Source organism: Pan troglodytes, chromosome 17, assembly GCF_028858775.2.
Source record: "Pan troglodytes isolate AG18354 chromosome 17, NHGRI_mPanTro3-v2.0_pri, whole genome shotgun sequence".
NCBI lineage: Eukaryota > Metazoa > Chordata > Mammalia > Primates > Hominidae > Pan > Pan troglodytes.
Window position 1 is genome coordinate 55013745 of NC_072415.2, and position 24214 is coordinate 55037958.

General features: G+C 38.9%; 1 long non-coding RNA gene across 1 annotated transcript; it reads right to left on the minus strand.

Moving 5' to 3' along the window:
- Positions 1–2791: 2791 nt before the first annotated feature.
- On the minus strand, positions 2792–19897 carry LOC107969483 (uncharacterized). The gene is made up of 5 exons (XR_001711333.3): positions 19519–19897; positions 18416–18508; positions 7908–7997; positions 6202–7294; positions 2792–3190 (listed from the first exon to the last, which is right to left on the minus strand). It is a non-coding gene; the product is annotated as an uncharacterized LOC107969483 (long non-coding RNA).
- Positions 19898–24214: the final 4317 nt, after the last annotated feature.

Below are 24214 nucleotides of genomic sequence, written 5' to 3' on the forward strand. Positions count from 1 at the left end.
TCTGTCCATCTTGAAAGAATTATTGACATAATTTAACTACTTTTACTAGTAAGTGACTTATACCAAAATTTTACTAGGAGGATTTTTTAAAAGTAAAAATTACTGCCCTATCCTCAGTGAATTAAAAATCTGGTTTTGGAGGCAGTTCTCACCAAGTTTTGATTATGTGATTTAGCCTTATGCCAAAGACGGAAAAGTTAGGATTGGTTGAATTCATCTCTTGCTGTTTCCCTACATGTTCCTACACTCCAGAGAAGCCAGAATGTAGGAACATAACTTCTCTTCTTCCCTTTATGAGTGATCTTCTACTTCCAGTCTCCTAACATGCCAGGCAGTTTCATATCTTCCTGTCTTTACTGGTGCGGCTCCCTCTGTCTGAACTAACCCCAACCCTCCATAGCTGCCCAGCAATGCCTTTGCTTCCTGACCAATTCTACCTCAGTAACATCCCTCTGTTAATTCTCTTCCTGACCTCTATCTGTCCTCAGAGAACTGACACTTCCTCATTTGCAAGCCTGCCTTCTTTCCGGAGTGAACGTTTTTGGTTCTGACTGGTTAGAAGTTTCACTGTCAGACCAGGTCATGCCTGTTACCTGTTGCCCATGGGTGGTTTCCCTCATGGTATTGCAAGGAGATGGGAAATAGGCATACCAAATGGTTAAGACAATTCCTTTTTCTGTTTGTTTTGATTTCTAGAGCCAGTCTTGTGGTAAATATGCATCATGTAAGAAAGAGCAGAAGTACTGAGAAATGCCAAGACCATACTACAGTCATACATGAAGAAAAACCAGGATTGGAATGAGTGAATGGAAGTCAACTAACTTTGACTACATTCAGCTCTTAAAGCAAGGCCATTTAACTATCTTACTATCACAAAAGGAAATATATTTGTATGACTGTTTTCTGATTTTAATTGTATATAAAATATTAACTTACTAAATATTATTGAGTACTCATGCTGTACCAGGAAATATTCTGTGAGTTTTACACACATTGGTCCATGTTATCCACACAATGTCACTACAAGATAGGACGTTTTGCAGCTATAGGAGCTGAGGCTGAAAGCAACATAGCCAAGAATGAGCAGAGATGGATTTTAAACCCAGATTGTCAGGTCCTGCAACCTACACACATAATCATTATGCTTTGTTTAGGGTAATCAACTGTCCTGGTTTCTCTAGAAATAAACAGGTTCCTGTTACCTAGAACGTTCATTGCTAAAACCAGGAATGTCCTAGGCAAACTGAAACAAATTGGTCACTCCAGCTGTGCTACAGGATCAGGGCAACTGCAATGAGGTCTTAAGGGAAATGTTTGTTTGCTAGGGCTCCTGTAAAAGAGTATCACAAACTGGCTGGCTTAAACAACATAAAATTGTTGTTTCAGAGTTCTGGAGGCCACAGCTCTAAAATCAAGGTATAGGCAAAGTTAGTTCTTTCTGAGGGCTGTGAGGGAGGGATCTGTTGCAGGCTCCTCCCCTTGGCTTATAGATGGCTTTCTTCATGTTCACGTGGCATTCTCACTGCACATGGGTCTGCCTCCAAATTTCCCCTGTTTTTAAGAGTGCCAGTCATACTAGATTAAGGCCTACCCTAATGACTTCATTTTAATTTGATGATCTCTGTGAAGACCTTATCTCCAAATAAGGTCACATTCTGAAGGGGTTAGACCTTCAGCACATGAAGTTTGGGAGACACAATTTAACCCAATGCAAGGATCATTTGATAATCAGGAGTCAGGGTCAAGGTCAGGCCATCAAGTATATCATAAGTCTTCCATTTTGTTGTATGTTCAATTCACCTACATAGCATAAAAATCAAACAACAGAAAACATTGCTTTCAAGCCCCATAACAGACCAATTAAGTTGGGATTTTGATCATGGAGCCCCAGTGTTGGAAAAATTGTGAAAGCTCCCCAGATTAGTTTAATATACATCCAGGGCTGAGAATCTATTTGAGCTGAGGACCCTGCAACTAGCGGGATCAGAAGAAACAAGGTTGGGGGAAAGGGTTAGACAAAAACATAGAAGGGGAAAGTATGATCAAGGGTTCGTATTTATAGCAAAATCCCCCATTGGAATTGGGAGTGGTGGCACCAGGAGGTCAGGAGACAGAGGAAGGTGAGACAGGGTCAAGCAAAGAGGTAGTGAACAGAAGCTATGTGCTGACCTGGGCCAAGCTCTTCAGCTCTTCAGACCTGGGAGGAATCATTTACTGGCAGATAATAGAAAGCAGCTGATTTGAAAGCCAAATCCAGGAACTAGACTTGCTCAAGTGTCTGTCGGAGGCTCTATCTGCTCCTCTGCTGCTGCCGTTTATACACGTCACAGACTCAGCCAGCCTACAGCCACCTCTAATCAGGAGGAATGTGAAGGATGATTTAATGTCTGAAACGTGGAGGCTCACAGGTACCCCACTTTCAGCAGATACACATTGTTTGAAAATCCAGATTTGTAAAATGGATGCATTAGAGAATATTTACTTCACAAAATGATTCACAGTGGGACTCCTTTAAATAGCCTGTTTCCCCTTGGCCAACTGATTTTATTTGCCAGAAGTCATTGCACACAATAGTTTTCCATAAGCACATCTGGCAAGAAGAATCATGAACTAAGTTTTAGAACACAATAATTCTTGCGTTTCTGACACCAGTTTTGAACTTAAACACATAGTGCACCTCTCTGAGACTTCATTTTCTTATTTGCAAAATGAGAATATGGGTCCTGACTAGTTTAGTATCTTTAAGCAATGAAATACGTGTGAAAATAATTAGAAAATGCTGAAATGTTTTAACAAAATATATTTAGGGAAGCCATTATTAACACTAACATGTGGCTTGAGGAAATCTTATGATTCTATTGTTATTTAGCTCATAATATTGGATGTGATGAGATGAAGATGCTTGCTCCATCGATGGCTTTAGGGAGGATGCTTTATGGCCTGAGCTCTGTTCCAAATTAGGACAATTAGGAAGTCTGTCCCTGACTTCATCACAGTGAAGAGGAGAGAAAAAGTTCAGCAGAGAGAATATAGGCAGGGCAGAATGCTAAAGCTGGAGTGGAAGAGAACTGCAGGCACATCAAAGTCATTTCTAGAATTAAGAAGACCAGGCAGCTAGCCTTTTCCACAACAGAGGAAGGAAAGTCAGCATTCCCTCCAGAAGCCTAAGCTCCCGTTGAAGTTTGGGCATCTGCAGATGGAAAAAATTAAAATTATTAATAAGAGCCCTGGAATGGAAAACAATCAGTCCAGTGAGGAAAGACTGTGATGAATCAGCAGAAATGGGATGTAGGAGAAGGGGCATTGCTGTCTGATACAAAACAAACAATAATGTTGTTGGTGACCTTAGGAAAAAGTTACTAACATGTCTGTTTTTCTTTTCTCTTTTTTTTAATTATACTTTATGTTCTGGAATACATGTGCAGAACATGCGGGTTTGTTACATAGGTATACACATGCCATGGTAGTTTGCTGCACCCATCAACCCGTCATCTACATTAGGTATTTCTCCTAATGCTATCCCTCCCCTAACTCTCCACCGCCCCAACAGACCCTGTTGTGTGATGTTCCCCTCCCTGTGTCCATGTGTTCTCATTGTTTAACTCCCACTTACGAGTGAGAACAACCAGCATATCTCTTTATGAGGCAGAATTAGATGATATTAGAATGCCACTGTACATTATAGCTAACTATTCATAAACTTTATTTTGTAATGAAATACATAGTTATCATTAATAGTTCATTTTAATCATTCTTTTGGCTTAAATCGTCATGTTTTATAAACAATCTCTCTTAGTGCTTTCAAGTAAAGAATAATCTTGCCTAACGTTTGAGACAAGCTGCTGAGGCCCTGGTGGACACAACCAATTGCCAGCATCCCTTATGAAACTGGGTTGGATAGAGGCTTCTGGAGTTCTGTCCTGCCTATACATTGCACACACAAACCCCTTTCCTCCTCCCTGACCCATGCTCTCACTCCATCACTTCTGTGAGAAGTTGCAAACTGAGGACCAATCAGATTTTCACTCCTCTCTTCATATCCCTCCTCAGCAGCAGCAGCACGCATACACAGGGATAGAACTCAAAGCCAGAGGGAACCAAGCAGATGCATATTGGAGATAAAACATGTAGACAGTATGTGCAGGGAAGCCTGCACCTGAAGAATTAGTATTTTATGCCAAGCCACTTGGGAATACATTTTCGTAAAGAAAATGAAAAGGAATTAAAATGGGAACCAAGTGCGTAAAGGAAAGGGTTGAAAGTCTTACAGAACGCTCGTCAGCAGGATCGTTTCAACACTGGCTCATCCTTCCTCTCTGAGTCTAGGTGTTTCTCTTTCTGTCTCTGCTCTATTTTCAGGAAGATTCAAGAGGTAAAACAGGACTGAGCCAATCTGGGAATTTGAGAGGGAAACTGACTTTCGTTAGTGAGTCGCATGGAGGGTGTGATAGACCATCAAAGGGTTTGCTCCTGAGCACACCATCCTCCAAATTCCTGAAACCACAAAGTGTGTTGAACAGTTACTGTCTACAGTCACGATTTAGGTCAGCTGGAAAAATTTCTTCTGGAACACAGAGCATTTGATGATAGACATGTCTAGGGAGCATCTAAACATTATCGTGGGAGTCAAGATAAATGAGTTGTCAGACTAACTCCATGTGTTTCCTCAAGCAGGAGAGAATATATGTTTTGGGAGGTCTCTAGTGGCCTTTCCTAAGAAGTTTAAAATACTGTACAAACTAATCTAAAAGTGAATTTGCATGACAGTTCCAGCTTGGGTGGATTCCCCTCACCAGTATTGGAACCTGCTCTCAAGAATGTCAAACTTGCAACAGTGCTCATGTCTGAGGATAAGGTTCTCCAAGATAGGATGGTAATAGGACTTATGATCTGACTCACAGTGTATGCTCAGGTCTTTTATAATTGTTTTCTTTCTTTTCATAAACTGTATTTTAAAATGTGATGTAACACAAACATTGCACAACATAGGCACATTGTCCTCAAGATCTTTCTTGGCCCTGACTCAGATTCTATTATGAGTTTAATTGGCTGGACCCAGTAAAGATGCTGATCTGCTCTGATATCCACAGACTGAGGCCAAATTCCAGTCTTAGGACTCACCAGACTTGTGGCATTGGAGCAGTTCACGTAAGTCCCATATGTGCCATAGTTGCTGCAGAAATAGCAATGCCAACATCTCGTAACAACTGGGAAGAATGAAGCAGCAAATACGAGGCGGCTCCCAATACCAAAACTCACTCCCAATGCAAGATCATTAAATGTTACTCTCATGCCCCCTAAACTAGATGTGGTTACTTATCCTGTTCCCCCGAGGCCTCAAGCCTATGCCCCTGTCCCTGAGCTGGTTTGGCAAGAGGCCCAAAGAGGGCGGCACCAGCCTGGCTGACTCTGAGGTTCAGTGGCTCTCTGGTCAGGCCTCATAACTCTCTTGATGTGGTGAATTAGGCTACTGTCAGGAACCAGGAGCTGCCCTTCGGGATTCCTAGGGAGATGTTATGGTCAATGGGGGAAAAGTCAGCTAGCAACATCTGGCCCTGCATTGTGACAACTGCTCAGAGAACATCCTTATCTCTGCTTCCTAGTGCTCTATAAAGAGAGGTTATTGCCTCAATCAGCCTCTCGATATATTTTATGTTGACAGTGTGGGACCTAATGACTTTCAAACATATTGACAGTTTATTTTTTACTACACACCATATACTACTGAGTGATATCACTATTCTTGTTGATTTTTATGTTCAGTTGAGTCAACATTAAGCCTCGGGGCAGCTCTGCATGTCAGATCTTTACCACAAGCCATTGAGCACTTATCTCAATAACAACTGACCACATCCAAAAGGAAGGCAAACCAAGCATTTGGGGGCTAATGTTTTCCTCCTATAAACTCAAACAAGAAAGCACATGTGCAACAGAACTGACAATTATTGCACTCAGTGTGTGAAGCATCAGGGCTACAAACCAACTTAAGTTTTGTGGTTTTCCTTATCAAGGCTTTTATAGAGATGGTGAGACATATTTATAAATAAATCTGTAATCCCTGCTTCCAAGGATATGAATGTCTGGGCATGAACAATCAATGGGTGGTTTCTGACTTGGGAACTCCCCATTGAAACTTGGGAACTTAGACCAGCTGCCTCTGAGTCTCACCTTTCACTCAAGCATCCCATGTAATCCACCTACCTGCTAGCAGCAACTGTGCTACCCTTCTGATGACTTTGGCTGGTCCTTGTTCTCAGTTGTTGCCTGGTGCATATCAGATAGGATGCTCTTTGAGCTCTCTGCATGGGAAACCAATTGAGACAATGCTGGACACATAAGCATTGCTCATTTCCCAGTTAAGTTCTGTGGCTTTGTGTCATGACCTGACTGGAGCTCGTATCTTCTGTGTAGCCCTCTTCTATGTGCTTTCCTGCTGCTGCACCATTTGTATAATTGTGAGCTTGGTAGAGGCATCATTGCAGATCTGCTACTAACTCGGCATGGCCAGCTCGACAGAGAGCCAGTTTGTTAAACAGCTTGGTGGGGGAGTTCATCCGTCTTGATGTTGCCCTGAATCTACAACTTCATATTCAATATGCTAAATAATCCTCTTTTCGTGTGATTCATGATAGTGTCATCCTCATCAAGCTTTATCTTTCTCATTTCTTGCAATTTTCTCTTAAGGTAACACATAACTGGCAAAAAGGTGAGTTGCTTTAAATCACCACTTTAAAGTTTTTAATTTATTTCCTAAATTGCTCCTGAGGGAAAGAAAACAATATGATTTCTAGTATGAAATTTCTATTTATGGTGAATACCATGTGGGCTTTGGAGCCAGACGTTCGGTATTTGAATTTTGGCTGAACCTCATACTCGTTTTTATATATGTAAAACACTGAGTGCCTCAGTTTCCTCAAGTGTAAAATGAAAATAATGAGTCATGCCTATTCCTTAGAGTTGTGTGTTGATTAAATTCAACCACAAAAAAGAGTGAGAATGGGAGGCATATAAGCAGCACTCAGTAAATAAGTGTTTAATAATATTTTTGAAATGTACTTATATTGGAAGCATAGAATTTACATACATGAGCCTTTATATCTTGGCAAAAGTGACTTCCTTTTGAAAATTTACTATATTGTGATCTAAGTGCTTAGAATATGGTTTATCATGAGAAATCTTTCTCTTTTGATGAAGCACTCAAATCAGGGCATTGTTTTGGTGGAAAAGGAACTTTTTTTTTTATGAAGCACTCAGGGTCTTGAACATGATGCTTACATCTCATGATGAAACATTCCTAAAAATGAAAAAAAAGGGTTTTCATTATAAAATCTCCTGCTCTCTATATATTAAAACTTTTTGGATATTTTAATTCTTGTGTCAAATGGTGCATAAAGGGTGTTTTATGGTTTTGCATCATGAGACCAAATTCAATGATGACAGGGGTCATGCCTGTTTCATTTTCTGGTGCATATGGGGCCTGGCTCCATGCCTGACACATAGGAGCCACCCCTTGGTTGGTTGTTGACTATATACACAACCATTGAAAGCAAGGATTTGAGAGTTTGACTCACTGAGAGATTAGCCATGTGTGGTTGTTGACTCTAAATACACTCCTCTTGTTTCAACATTGGGGAAAAAATTGGAAAGAAAATGATGTTGATAAAAAGTCATGTTATTTAAAGCCAATTAATAGCCACAAGGTAGATTGTTGATGCAAAACTTCCCATATGAAGTATAATTTTTTCTGAAATTTGACTAAGTGTGATCTGCTGTTGTATGGAATTTTTGTTGATGCTCTTTGGTGAGCCAGTTCATTCTGACATTGAGAACTGAGGCTGCCGCATGTGCGCTTACACAGCTCACTCTATAATTGATCTGATGCTGACAGTGACACTGCCAGCTCTTACTCAGTGCTTTCCTGCCTCTTGCCTCTTGCCAACTCATTCCTCTTCTAAGGTTGCTTCCACTGGTGTTACCTCCAGAGCTTTTGGATAAGGCTGTAATCACAGAGTCAGAGTTACATTAGGTTTTTGCATTTTGTGTATCTCTCTTTATGACAAGTTATCCTGGGCTTAGGTTGAATATAATGAGATATGATGATATTCTGCCCAAGACCATTTCTTCTCCACCATACTTAATCTGTAACCCTGGAATCATCCAGAAAACCCTGCTCCCTTTTCCCACAGTGGCTTCTTTACCCTGAACACTGCCCAGAATGTTAAGGATAGTCATAGCCCTTGCTGACTCAAGCCTTAGTCATATTATCTAGCTATTGGGCAATACCATCTACTCATTATTCTTTCCACTTGCACCATCAGGCCATTAGGAAAACAGCACCCCAGGGACCACCCAGTATCCTTGCTCTCAGCACAGGGAATAGCTTTCTCTCAGAACCTGGCCAATAACAAAAACACAACCTAAAAAGAACTAAGTATCTCAAGAGGGCTACAACCAAAATGCCACCTGAGGTTAGAAGAGACAGAGAAAAAATTTCTGGCTGCAATGATGAGTAAAATCTTTCAGAAAGAGATGGTATGGTAGCTAAAGATGATTCTTGAAGAAAGAACATGGAAAGGGAACAAATAAAAGACTTTGGGGTCACTTTTGAGTCGTGGCTCGGTCACTCTGCTCCCGAGCATTGTTGCATAGACCTGAGGTTCATCATTCTTCATAGTTAGACCAGATTCCTAGAGCTCCTTTTGCTCTACAACTTCACAGACCAGTGACTCTATGAATGGGTAGGATTTGGAGAGGCAGAGGTGAGGAGCATTGGAGACAGAAGCAGAAGGGCAGGCAAAGGTTCAAGGTGTCTTTGGGAAATGTTGAGTAATCTGTGGAAGGAGGTAAGACTCAAAAGGGAAAAAATAGATTCAGTTTTGAAAGGAAGTTAAAGTAAATAATTTTATTTTGAGGAGAAAGGTAGGTTGGTGGTAGAAGGGATATATAACCTTGAGTGTTTGCACATGGACACAAAAAGGAACTCAGGACCTTACAAGACATTTCAAATATGTGAGGAGGTTGGTTCAGTGTCCTGCAGGACAGAAATTGTAGGTTAAAATGTAGCTAGGACAAAATTGTCTAGCCAAAAATGCAGTTCTGCAATGACCTCATGGAACTTTTTAATTCACTAGAAATAGATTACTTTCTATTTTTCATTGTTGCTGGTAACACTGATCACCTGCTCTGGAACCAGTGTTAACTTTCATTGAGTCTCATCCTATTTTCCTGTGGGTCTAGGCAAATGTGACATGGTTATATTGTCTGAGTCTGCTTGAGGAAAAGGCAGCCCATGTTTTGATAACTGGGAGCAAGTCCATCAGTTGTGAAGGAGTCCCACAGGAATCTACCAATTACAAAATGATAAAAGGTGCCATTGGGTGTAGGAGAAGATGCAAAATGTGTAACACCCAGTTGTGTCTCTCACAGAATTTCTAATCTAGTTAGGGAAATCAGACAGACACAGACACTCAAAATGATGAATAATAATGTAAGTGCACATGGAATGACTCAAACAGAGATCTATAGGATCTGGGGAAAAGAAGAGAAAAGTCTGGTCAAAGATAGGGTTGTTAGAGTTGGCAAATCAAAATACAGGATGCCACTAACATTTGAATTTCAGATAAATAACAGATAATTTTTATCACACATATGTTCATGAAACATACTTGCACAAAAACATTATTGTTTATCTGAAATTCAAATGTAAGTGGGTGTCCTGCATTTTCTCTGACAACTCTAGTCAGGGGAGATTTTAGAGAAAAAATCTAGTTTATCCTAGGGCTTTGTGGATGTAAAAACCTTTAGAAAAAAAAAATGAGATCTTTAGAGGAAAAAGGAAGGTGTATAATGTTTAAAAGGTGACTACCATTTGCAAAGGGAGGGTAAGTAAAATATATAGTCTAGAATTAAGAGCTTATCTTGAAGAGAAATGTGGGCTGTCAGGAATTTACCACTTGAATTACATGGAAATTTTCAATTGATAGGTTCAATGACTTCTGGATTGAAGATGTGAAATTTAGGTAGATATGATTCTTTTGTTTTATAAAAAGTGTATGGACTATTAATGTGGAAGAAACACTAGCAGTCATCTCTCCCCTCATTTACAGATGAAAAAGGGACAGCCGTAAGTCATGGAACTGGAACCAGAACTCTGATCTAATTCTCAGGCCAATGTTCTTCCTCTTCTCCATGCTAGTTATATTTTTCTTATTTCTTAGATGAGTAATACCAGATAACAATAGGCCAAACCAACAATTTATTAGGACTTGGTGGTGAAAGCTAAGTAGTGAAATTCTTTGCTAAATTCTGTCATGAATCACTCAAATCTTCTCAATTTTGGAAATCTTTCTTGGGTGTTCAGATTATTCCCTAAGGCCCAACTTCTTTTGTTAGCCCTTGGTGGGGCAAATCACTACTGATATCTTACAAAGTTTAGGGAGGCAGTTTTTCTCCTGAGTTCTGGTAGTTGTTATTTTCCACAGACAACGAAATTCTCCACACACAGATTTGTGCCAGAAAATAATCTTCCATGTGTATCAATGTCGTAAGCAGTGACTGGCCTGGGCTGAGCATGCAAATAAGATTTGGCTTCACTCAAATAATTATTCCCTTAGTTACTTCACTCCTCTTTGCACTCCCCACAGGGACCCTTGCACTAACCTAGCAGTAGCTCATGTGACCCACTCCCTTTCCTAGGCCAACCAATACATTCAACCATCATCAAAACAATTTCTTGAAAGGAACCCAGTAATTCATAAGGTTAATTCAGTGCTCCCCTTCCAGGTGTGATAAAATTTATAATAAGCCAGCATCATTAATACCATAAAATACTGAAGAGGCTAAAATGGAAATGTCATCTCAGAAGTCACCAAGGATTGAAAGTCATGTTTGAGCTGAATGTTCATGGATATTGGTGGTAACTGAACACTTTCTGGCAACCCTGAGCCTATGTCTTGTGGATGGTTATCTACCTTGTTTATATGTTTGTTGGGTCATAAAAACTCAATTCACTCATTCATTTATTTATCAGTGGTTCAGGTGTCTTCCATTTGTATAGCACTGTCATTGCCTTATTAAAAGCTATAGCTGAGGAGAGGTGATGTTTAGAAATTGTCTAGTCTTCTGTCTTTATTTTACATACTATTAGGAAACCAAAACTCAGAGAAGTGAATTTTCCGAAGTCATGTCTGATGAACAAAGCTTATGACAAAATCCTACTTCTGTGATCCAATCCAGACTCATCCATAGATTGTCTCAACCTTGATGGAAATCAATTCATAAAATGTAATAATTGGAATTGCATCCCCAACACAAAACAGCTACTAAAGATTACAGCTGGTATTTGGCACTTTTACTGTTAAATAAACACTAAATTGACACTACCAACTGCCAAGTGCTTTCTCCTAATTTGGAGAAAGTGATAATTTTGGGGAAAGTCACTCTTCTTTTTGAGTTTCAGTTTCTTAATAGTTTAGGATGAGGAAAGGCATAAAGAACAATGGGTCAATGTCACACTGCTTTTAAAGGGGTAAAATGGGAAGTCACATACTACCATTATTAAGATACCAATGTGATTAGCTGCCTGTGCAGCAATGAGTTTCTTATTAGCTGTAGTATTCACCAACTACATGACCCTTTGTCAGGGATAAGACATTTTGAAATGTCTTTGTATAAGACATTTTGAAATGGGTGGGAGATGGAGCTGGAAGATATATTTAATGTTTCTTCCATCTCTAAGATTCTGTGATCAGAAATACAAAATACTAAAGGAAAACCCACATCTGATCATTTAAATCTAGAAGCAATGACAATAACAACATGAATGAGACATCATATAGGATGCCTAATCATAGTACTGGCTCAAGTATGGAAATTCAGTATCAATGTAATCACGTTTTTCCTTTCATCATCATGCAAGTAAGAGCCAAAGTGTCAAGAGTAAAGGAGATTGCCTGAGAATTTCTCTTTTTACAAAAAGGGAGGAAAAAAAAAAAAAAAAGGAAAAACTTACTGGATGGAAGTTGGAAGATGACTCAGCAAAATAACCCGAGAGAAGTCAGGTCTGCTGTGAACCCAGGTGTTTGGGTGCTGATGGGCTAGTGAAGAGGCCAATAAGTTGTCAGTGGCAACTTGGAAGGTTTTAGAACCTGACTTGGAACTTGAGGCATGCGTGGATAATCACAAATAATTTTCAATTATTTTTCCACTGGTGATAACTACTATTTAAAAGTAAATTTCCTTTAGATGCTTAGAAATGAAATGTATGGCTCTGTTTGCTAGCAACCTGGCTGTGGTACTACAGAGAATCCTAATGCGTGAAGCTGAAAGAGGGCCCTGAGATGTTGCAACACAGCCCTGCATTTTGCAGAAGAGGAAACTGAGCCCAAAAGTAGTGCAACCTGTCTCAGGACACATAGCTAATAAGTGACAGAGCTTAGATTAAGATCAAAGTCACCTGGTTTTATTTTGATTGAATTGGTGGTCATATATTAAACCATTTCCTGAGTTTCACTTTAAACGGTATTATGGAGTAAGCCATTACCTCATGTGAGTGTATGTTACCAGGTCAATTTTTGCATTGATTATGTTTCCCTCCCACCCCAGGGCAGCCCGTGACCTGGGCTCATCATTTCTATTTTAAAGCACAGGGCAGATCAGATATGTACACCTAGGAAATGAGTTTTCTTCCTGGCAGGGAGCATGTCATAGAAGATCTCTCCCACCATGTCAGCATCTCTATTAAGAATGACACTCACTCTGCCTTCCCCCAGTGATGACAGAGTCCTGGCCATTTTTCTTCTTTACCGATGGATTTCCAGGTGACTGACAGGTGGTTGTAAGGGTAATTCCTCCTCGACAATTTCCCCCAAATTCTATTCTTCGCTCCACCATTTTCCTAACTACTATCTTGAGAATAATTGTTCTAGGGAGACCACTCTAGCAAGGTTACACATATTCTCTAATTTGCACATTTCTCTCAGAACTGGGAAGAAATGAAACCCTGCTAAAGTGGAGAGAGTCTGCCAGAATCACCGCTTAAAAAAAAGGCAGAGTTTGAATGTCAGTCCTAAATTGCCATCCGTCCCTGCTTCGTTCCACTTCTAATAATAGTCTCATGTACCCTTCTGCACACACACGCTCATGTGCCTATTAACAGAGAATTCAGGAAAGAACGGGTCTTGACCAAAAACACAAGAATTGGATCCTAGGATGGTGCATTAAAAATTGGGCAGGGTAGCAGGGGGCAGGAGAAGGACTGGACATGTTTAAAATATGTGAGAAAAGGAACAACCCACTGGATGGATGGATCATGCATATGAACAGAGAGCTAACAGAAAAGGAAATGCAAAAGGCTCTTAAATGAAAAGATGCATGAGCTCATACATAATAAGGGAAATGGAAATGAAAATCACACTGCAATCCCATTTTTTACTTATCAGATTGGCAAAAATCCACAAGATCACAAACATACCCTGTTGTCAAGGCTGTGGGGAAACAGACCCTTTTTAGACATTGCTGGTGGGAATTTAAATGAGTACAACCCCGATGAAGGGCAATTTGGTGATATCTGTCAAAATTACAAATGCAAATACCCTTTGACCTGTAATCCCAGTCCTGGGAATTTATCCCACAGATATACTTGCACAGGTGCAAAATGATATACCTACAAGGTTGTTAATTGCAGCCTTGTTTGTAATAGCAAAGGACTGGAAACACACCAGAAGTCTGTCAATAAGGGCCTTTAAAATAAATCATCATATATCCACATAGTGAAATAATACGTAACTTTAAAAAAGAAAGGAGTTCTCTGTATACTAATTTAAAAAGCTCCCCAAGATATTTTTTTAAAAAGGTAAAAAAAAGTGTCATAATATACTATATTTAGTGATTTGAAATGTAGGGGTAAGAAAATGTTTAAAAAAAAAATCCTCTGGAAGACTCAGGTGTGGGCAACACCATTAGTTGCATGTGGCAGTGCTGAGGTCTTTGTGTGTTAACTGGGCAGCTGGGGAAAAAGGAATGGGTCTCTTCACTCTTCATACTGTTGAACTTTTGTGACTTATGAGTGGATCATGTTCCATGGAAAATAGGACCACAGGCCTAAGATCTTGAATAAGCTGTTTTCTAAGGTGACAGGCAGAAAAAAAAAATAAGACTCAGGTTCAGTAAGTTACACCACAAGCTGTTCACTGAGACGGGTTACAACATTGTGGAATATTCTGTGGTGCTGACTTATTATTGGGCCATGAGGTGAGCAACCTTGAAGAGCCTGCTGTAAAGGGTGCTGACAGCACACTTTTGAAAGGGGTTATATTGTTTGTTCAGGGGAGTAAAACATAAGGGTCTTATCAGCTTGCTGTGCCCTTAATTGGCAGTCTATTTGACAAGTAGCTCTGTCTGTTATAAGGGGCTGATTACTTCTTCAAGTATCTGGTCAAATAAATAAAATTTTAAAACTATACCATACGACAATTCTCTGGCTAATAACCTTCTATTACTGCCCTGTAAAATTCATGTGAAGAAACGGAATGGAGAATATATCCTTGCAACCAGGTAAAAGGATGCCAATGAGCAGAATGCCAAGGAGGCTCTACTGAGGTCTACACTGGCTGTCTGCCTCTGCCAACCCCTAGGAAGAGAATGAGCTTGCCCACTCGAAGTTGTAAGCACAGCTAATAATAACTAAGGTTCCTAAGCACCAGGCATCAGCAGGAATACTTTGCAAATGCTAATTCACTGAATTCTCACAACCACAATATGTGATAAGTAATATTTATATTTCCATTTTATATATGAAGAAACTGTGCACAGAAAACTTGCTCAAGTCTCCTTAGCTAGCAAAGAAACAGAAGAGGGATTTGAACCCAGGCAGTCTAATTCCAGAGTCTTTGTAATCTTAACTCCAATCCTAGCCCCTTTCTCTGGTTGAGAAACAGGATTTGCACCATATAGAAAATTTCCACACAATTAGTAGTCATTGTCCAGACTGAATTTTTTTCTTCACTTCCTCCCATTCCCAACTAATACTTCCATTTCTATGGCTACTCACAGATGGAAACCCCCAGAATAACATTTTTTACAATCCTCGCTAGAAAAATAGGAAAGAAAGGCTAAAGCTAACAAAATGTCTTATTTGACGTTGTTGACCATTACTCCTTCCAGAAGCCCCTTCTTCCTGTGGCTGCATTCACACGCCCTCTCCTGATTTTCTCTCTGCATTGTGGACTTTTCTCACCTAATATGATTTGCTGGCTCATTCTCTTCCCTAGCCAATGAATGTGGAGTTCCACATGGCTCAGTCCTAACCCACTTCTCTATGCAAGTTAATTCCTCTTTCTTGGAGATCTCAAAGATGTCCAGAGCACAGGTCCATTTGCCAAAGACTCACAAATCTCCCAAATTAAGCCCAAACCTTTATTTTGAGCTCCAGATCAGTATTTTAACTGCCTTTTGACATTTCTACTTGGATGTCTTCATGGCTCCTCTAATTGCAATCTTACTAAAAATAACCTCTGCTTTTTCTTTCCAAAACTATTTTTTAAACTTATCTCAATGAAAAACTCTACTAGCAAAGCTGCACAAACCAGGACCTAAGGGGCATGTTTGACTCCTCACTCTTCTTTGTCTCCATTCTTCCAGCACATTTTGTTATGTTGCTCTTCATAAAATCTCTCCATTCTGCCCACTTCCTGCCATTCCTACTCAACTACCCTGGTAGAAGCTACTATCTTCTCTCATGCATTCCACTAGCCCCTAGCTGGTCTAACTGTGTCCGTGGTTGACACCCTAATTCATGTTCTTCTCTCCAATCAGTTTGATCATCTGAAGACCAATTCTAGCATATCAATCACTACACTGCTTAAAACCTGGTTAGCGGCATTTCATTGGTTTTAGAATGAAGATCAGTGTCCTTAAAAAGAGCTGGCAGGGCCCTACCTGAGCTGGCCTAGGCTACTTTTCCAAAGCCTTGCATTATATCCTCCCTTTTATACATCGTGTTCCAGCCACAGATTTTCTTTTAGTCCTGCCTCAGTGTGTGTTGCATGTCCTGTTTTCCGCATCTGGAATGCTCTCCCTCCCATTCTTTTGAATAACTCCCATTCACCCTTCAATTATCAGACTAAATGTTAGTGCCAGAGGAGTCTTCCTTGATCACTTCCAATATTCACTCCATTACTCTTTCCCCTCGCAGTATACAATAATTCACAACTATATATTTGTGGGATTATTTGTGGGTCCTTCCTGAAAGATGAGATCAGATCTATTTTATTAGTAGTTTATTACTAGTGCTTGGCATAGAGTAGACATGCAATTCATAGTTACTAAATAGCCATTTGTTTTGAATGAATAAATGGATAAATGAAAGGGTAAGCCGAAGTAAAGATTTTTAGATGAAGGCAGAGTAAGGACACTGGTACCATGATATCCCCTGGTTTTTCATGTATTTCAAAGATGAAGTTATAGAAGATGGAGAAGTTCCATATCAGAAAAATGTCTTCTTCAGCCTATGCTTCAGCCCAATGTTCAGCTGCAAACCCAAGATTCTACTCATACCCAGGAAGGTAGAGAGAAGAACCACAGGTAAACAACACAGCCTGCTCAGGGGTAACCAGAAGATTGGGCTCCATGTCTCTTCCAGAAAGAAGCAATTTGTTGATTATTAGAATCCATAAACACATAAAACACTTAAAGCAATAGTAAATTTGCATATCAAAACATAAGAAAAGTGAACAGCTATGAAAAACCATTTAATATAGAAACAAGATGAAAATTTGAAAACAGTTTTGCATTCTTAAGAAGCACTAGACTTCAGTCTACATAAAAGAGTGACAGTCATATTAGGAAGGAAAGTAATGAAATAAAAACATAAGTAGATGAAATGAGAGATGAGTAAGATTAAAAAAATGCAAGAAAACATAGCAGAATAAAAGCACACGTTATTGCCATTAAAGAACAAGAAAAAAATAATAAGCCAGTAATTTAGAGAACACCTGAGAAGTTTTACATTAATATGAAATGAAAGCAAAGATATAAATACCTCTGAGTAGAAAAAATAGCAAAAGAATTATAGGCATTCCTGAGGAAGGAGCTAGAATAATTGGAATAGAATCACTAGTCAAATATGCAATGATAATAACATTTAACTTTATCAATCCCTTGTGTTGTGCCAGGTCTGTGCTAAAACATCACCATAAGCACATAATTACTGCTGCATGGAATAGTACAAGTGGAAGCAAAGTTTTATTTCTACAAATAAGAAAACCAAGGCACCAAGAGTCAAAGTAATTTGCAAAAGATTCTTCAACTTACACATGAGAAATCCTTGATGCATACCCTAGCTCTAGTACCTGTGTTCCTAGTTACCATGATTACTTAATAAAATATTTTTGAGCTGAAGAAAACATCTGATCATGTAGATGGAAGGTGTTAATCACTTTCTCAGTAAAGTTGATCATTAGAAAACTACTACAAGTCTACAGAGAAATTTGTAAAATAGATGGTTGCTGGAAATGTAACCTGGAGAATCCCTGTCTCTGACAGATATAGGTAAACAGTCTTTAATCCCCAAGTCTGTTGCCTGAGACAAAATGAAGTCTTCCCAAGTGACTTCTAAAATTTCCCAGGGAGTTTGCTTCCTCTTTAGCCTCTTCCCAGACACTGCCCATTCCACCCCTATCAATTTGCATGGTAGACTCAGGCCCGTCATCAATTTCTATGGATCCTGTATCATAGCACACCAAACAATCTATTTGCATCTATGAGTTTAGAGGTTTGAGAAAGGTCGGAGAGGCCATTGCAGAGCATGATGTGGCCTTCTGTCATCGCACTGGCTTCCCTCTCTCCCATCAGCCCATTTCTCTCCTCTCTCCCACCATGGCCTCAGGCTGGAAGTCTAACCAGCTTCCTTTGCCATAGGAACATGCCTTCAGAGTCTCACCTTCTAGCTCTGGCAGTTTCTTAATGCACTCTTTTGAAGAAGGAAAACAAAAACAAAACACAGGTTTCTTCCTAAAAGTTATTCTGTGAATAATGCTTTTGCTACATTGTAAGAAGAATAAAGATTTTAAAAATTCTCCTAAACATCCAGCTGACATCAGACCTTTCCTCAGTGTCACTGAATGCCAAAGGAGAACACAGCAAGGTTATAGCATAATTTCTTTTTGTTTAAAGAATATTCTCCAGGTGAACTTAAACACAATCTGGATTTCATAAATGAAAGGAAGTAAAAACCATTGTCTGGCATATAAGGGTTCACAAAATATACCACAAAAGTACGTTTTTGAAAAAAAAAACTAACAACCTATAGAAAGATTAATTAAAATTGAGAACTTACAAATGATAGGAAGCAGAGCAGATCTAAAAAAAAAAAAAAAAAAACAAAAAAAAAAAACAGGCTGGGCACAATGGCTCATACCTGTAATTCCTGCAATTTCAGAGGCCAAGGCAGGTGGATTGCTTGAGCCCGGGAGTTGGAGGCCAGCCTGGACATCCTAGTGAGACCTTGACTCTATAAAAAATAAATGAAAAATTAGCCAAGTACAGTGGCACACACCTGTAGTTCCAGACACTCAGGAGGCTGAGGTGGGAGAATAGCTTGTGTCTGGGAGGTTGAGGCTGCAGTGAGACGTGATAGTGCCACTGCACTCCAGCCTTGGCCACAGTGTCAGACCCTGTCTGAAAAAGAGAAAAAAACAAACAAACAAAAAAACATGGGCCTGGAGCCTGATTGACTGCTGGGTTTTAAGTCCTGTCTCTGTTGCCAACTAGTCATGTGACTGGAGCAAGTTATTATCTCTGTGCCTCTGTTCATCTGTAAAATGAGGACAATATTAGCACTCATCTCATAGGGCTGTTGTGAGGATTAATTGAGTTACTATTCTAACGTACTTAAAATTCTTGGTACCTAGAAATGACCATGCAGGTATTTGTTAATTATAATAAGAAATGTGGAAGTTGAAGTATAAAAAATATGGGAAAATAAGCATTGAAATCATTCACTTAAACATAGAACTAAAACTGAATAATTCTTGTAGCTTAAAAATAATGTCAATGTTACAGAATTTGAGACACGAGTTAAGAATTGCAAAAAGAATAGTGATTTATTAACAGACTTTGTAAAAAATCTCAGTTTATATTTTAAAGGAAAAAGGGGTATCAAGGAAGTATAATAAAACCATGCTAAATCCCTTCCCATATTCAACTTAGGATTCAAGAGATTCCATTCCATGTTTTTCTTTAATAGTTATAGAAATATCAACTAAAACTTAGTGAAATGATATTTTTGAAAAACTGAAGAATTCAGAACATGATATAATCCTTTCAAGTCTCTGGGACATATAAAATCAAACAATATATTTTGCATAGCAAAATAAGAAAATAAAAAAGTTTACTGAAGCACAATGAATAGAAAATGGGAAGCAATGTATTATTCAGAGACACTCTTGGGTCATCTAGGGTGAGAAGGGGATTCAGGGAAGAAGGGGCACAGGACACTGTCCTAGCCGACTGGATGGAGACCTGGTATGCTGCACCACTGTGGGCCTGGCTGTACTCTGCTCTCCAGCCTCAGGTAGCTCCCCAACCATAGGACTTGTTCCCTCACTGGTTCACCACTGCAGACCATCACTGTGTCCACGTCACTGTTTAATGTCCCCAGATGCCACCAACCGATTGCTCTCTCATCTCCTCTCCTCCATAGGACTTGCACACAAAGTCTGTATGTCCGTAGGGCTTTGTACATCACTCTTGCAAAAGGACTCTCTTCGTCTTGCTTTCAGACTTCTTCAGGTGAGGGAATAATTGAGTTGCCCACTCAACACTCTATGGGGTAACCTGCTGAGATATCGGGTGCAGCCATTTCAGAGGCTCTCTTTGGATCAAGTGCCACTCCCTGCTCAGGGTGGCAGAGGTACAAAGCCTCAGGAAGGTGGTGTGGGTGGGGCAGGCACTGTGGCCTCACAGAGGGGGGTAGTTTCACACACTGGGTCACCGCGTGGTCTTTTCAATTACCCCTATGGAGGGCCAAATAAAAGATGGCAAGAGGGAATGTAACTTCTTCCAAACCTGCTTTTATCAGGCTCTTGGTTTATAAAATTCCCAGATACATATGTAACAGAATCAAGCAAATTCAAGCATAAAAAAATGACAATATTAATTTCAGATAAACTAAAATTAAAAGAAATTGCACAAAATAAGATAAAGGGTCCATTGTAATTGATAAATGATGTCTTCTGAAACAGATTTATGTACCAATTAATAACATCAAAATGTATTTGAAATCCATAAGAAATATAAAAAGAAATTTACAGAAAAACAGTTTACTTTAATATATCTGTGCGACTCTTTATTAAGTAGATTAAGATAATTTGAATATAATAATGAGTTTCCATTAATATGTATTAAACAAGAGTTTATTTTTTAACCTGTGCCATTTCTCTTTAAAAACTTGGGTTAAGAGGAAATCAAAAGTACAATTACAAACTGGTTAAAAAGTTCCTAAAACGAGAGAGTATTTATCAAAATATATGATTTATGGCCAAAAGAGAATCATTCGCAAATTCACACCATTATATGTTTTTGTTTATTAAGCAATAAGAAATGAAAGTAATTAAGCAGCCAAGTAAGTTTCAGAGGATTACCACACTAATCTAAAAAATAAAGACAGTAAAATAGTATGTATAAAATAAAAATCAATGAATTATGAAATAGGAAAATTAGATAAACAGACTTTTAAAAATAATATTTGGTACATTAGAAAAAATAATCACAATAAATGACCTTAGGAAAATTGAATCAGGAAAAAAAGATAGGATAAGAGACACAGTACTTTTAAAGTAACACAATACTGTATAAAACGCTATAGTGATAAATTCAAAGAAATGGATCGTTTTCTTGAAAAAGACCTTTCAACATTGATTTAAAAGGAAAAAATAACTGAAAAAAAATTGTTAAAGACTGTAGCTGATTTGAAAAATGTGTTATTTCAAACTTTGAAAAGATAAATAATTCTGTTTTACCAGAGCATAGAAAAAGATAAAAAGTAATTAGTAAAAAATTGACTTTAAAACTCCTAAGGCCAACGAGAGTATTTTATAATACAGAAAAGATACATAGACATCAGAAGCTTTCCTATGTTTCACAAAGAAACAGAAACTATTATAAAAAACAAGTCCTTTTAAAAAATAAATACAAAAATATATAAAGCAACAACAAAAAATATATAAAGTAGAAGAGTATAAAATGTGCTATAGTTTCATTAAGAAAATCACACAGTTGTCTGAAAAGCATGAAATATGACTTAATACATGAGAAATATGCTACATTTGTACATAGGAAAATTCATATAAATATGACAGTTCTTCTGATTGTAATTTATAGGTTAATTCAATCTGAAGTGATTCTAGAATTTATCTGGAAGAATAAAGGCTACAGATTGCCAAGAAATTTTTTTTAAATAAAAATCATGAGGGAATAATTAAAACAGTACCGTATTGGTGCTAGACTTGACAGATTGGTGACTAGAACAGTATAAATGGCCAAAAACAGAGACTGGTATAGATTAGAATTATGAACAGTTAGATTTGGAAATGTAGTTCCTGGGTCCATCTGTTCATAAGCCCAAGTGATGATGAGGGTACTGTTTGCGCTGGCTTCCCCCAGTGCATTCCCACTGAACCAGATTGAGAGGTCGTCTTTCAGTGCTTTAAACCCAGGCACACCCTTCAGCTTCTTGCTGATCCTCCTGCAATGGCTTATCCTTTAGGAAACCATGTCAGTTCCGTGAAGGCTGATAACACCTCTCGGGGTAGGCCGCTCCCTCCTTGAACATCTCTGTATGTGCTTGGAGACCCTCAGCAGTTAAAATAACCTCACCTTTTATCTTGCTGCACACTTTGATGTGCTGATTTGAATGAGCCTTGAAGTGGGATGGATCAGCAGCCTACTCGCACCATATAAAGCTTTTATTTTCTCAAACTCCTATCCTCTCAGAACATTTACCAAACAAGCCACTGATGTTGATCATGTTTCTTTAGCCCACATCCAAAATATTTCCCATTAGCTTTGTTAGTGTAGATTATTGTTTATTGCAGAGGAGTCTGACACTTTCCTAGGTTGCACAATTTGCTTTTGTCCATCTGAGCCTTTTCTTTCCTTTCTTTTCCTTTTCTTTCTTTCTTTTATTTTTTTTTCTGTCTTTATTTCTTTCTCTCTTTCTCTCTCTCTGTCTCTCTTTCTCTCTTTCTTTCAAGACAGGGCCTTGCTCTGTGGCTCAGGCTGGATGGAGTGCAGTGGTGTGATCATAGCTCACTGCAGCATCCAACTCCTGGGCCAAGCTATCCACCTCTCAGACTCCCAACAAGCTGGAACTGTAGGCAGCACCACCTCACCTGGCTAATTTTCTAATTTTTTTTTTTTTTTTGTGAGACATGGAGTCTCATATGTTGCCCAGGCTAGTCTCAAACTCCTGCCCTCAAGCAATCCTCCAATCTCGGGCTCCCAAAGTGCTGAGATTACAGGCATGAGCCACCATGCCCAGCCATCAGAGTCATTTCTGACTGTGGAACTATTCATTCTACACATGTGTGCAATATTTACCAGTTTCTGAGTGCTTGCAATCATTAGTAATGTTCTATTTTTTAAAACTGCTTAAAAATGATCTCTACTTTTCTTTCTGTCATTATCTTACTATAGTCACATTGCTATTGTGTTTATCTGATATAATAGGGTTAATGATGTTAGAAAACTCAAATTTAGCAATGAAAAAAGCAAATACATGTAGTAAGTGAACTAAAATTACCGCAGGTGACCACTAATGCCACTCTTTGGTGGCAAATGCAGTCAAAATACTCTTGCTCTGAAACATAGCTTGATTCCTATTTAAGTTCATAAGCAGAGGAGATTCTATAACAATGTCATCACCAATCAGGAGAAATAAAAAATGAAGAAATGGCTTGTGCAGACACAGTACTTAATTATTTAGAATGGGGATAAAGTTAGATCCTTGTCTCATACCAGGCACACAAAACAATTCCACATGGATGAAACATGTTAATTTAAAACACTGAGATGCCAAGGAAGAAAAGGTAACTACTGACTTACTTAATCCTGCAATAGAAAACCACTTTTTAAGTATAAAAGTAAAGGAAAAAAATCACATATAATAACTGAAATATTAAACAAGGCATAAGTAGTAAACTTTCAGCTGCAATTAACAGATAATCTAACTTTATAATGGATTAAACAATAAAAAATAGTGTTGTTTCACAACATCTGAATCCAGAAGTAGAGCAGGTTTCAAAGCATTGACTTTGTCCAGTGGGCTCAGTTCCTTCTCTTTGTGATCACTTCAGCTTCACCTATGCCTGTGGGTTGGCTTTATCCCTCAACAAGTTCCTCTCATGTTGGGAAAATAAATACAGTAGGTTCAGGTTTCACATCTGCACAACTTCTTAGCTTGGATTTCCCAGAAGGAAGGACGTATGTGCTAGTATTTTATTGGAAAGTATAATTGATGGGAAGTAGGAGTGAGGAAAAGTGAGAATGGTGCATCAATGAGTGGAGAGCCAGTTCCCTAGCTGGCCTCTGCTTTGAACCAGGCAACATGGATTGTTTCACTGCATCTCACACTTGAACCACTTAGTGCTCCAGAAACATTTGTGTCTCAGAACAGTCCTTCCTAGGAAGGGAGAAAGAAGAATGTATTTGTCACTTGTCTCAAGGGTCAAAGGATTGTTCTGCATAGGGATATTTTTCTTGAACTTGGAGGTTGTGCACACATTGAATCGTTCATGGTCTCTCATGCTTCATATCCACAGGGAAGATCTAAAGCATGAGGCAAAAGGCATGCAGTGTGACCCTCTCAGATTGTGGCCACCTGAGGCTGGCCAGAGTCTACACAGACATGGTTACCTCCGAGGAGCCTGGTATAAGAACAAGCGACCTTTGCCCTAGAATCGGGAGGAATAGAAGGAAACATCCTCAGTCTGATGAAGGGCATCTACAATAAACATACAGCAAATGTCATACTTAATGGTGAACCATAGAATGTTATCTCTCTAAAGTTAGGAAGAAGACAAGGATGTCTACCCTATCACTTCTATTCAACATTGTCCTAAAAGTTCTAGCCAGTGAAATATGGCAAGAAAGAAATGCATCAAATTTTGAAAGAAAAAAATAAAACTATCTTTACTTGCAGAAAATATAATTACTCATG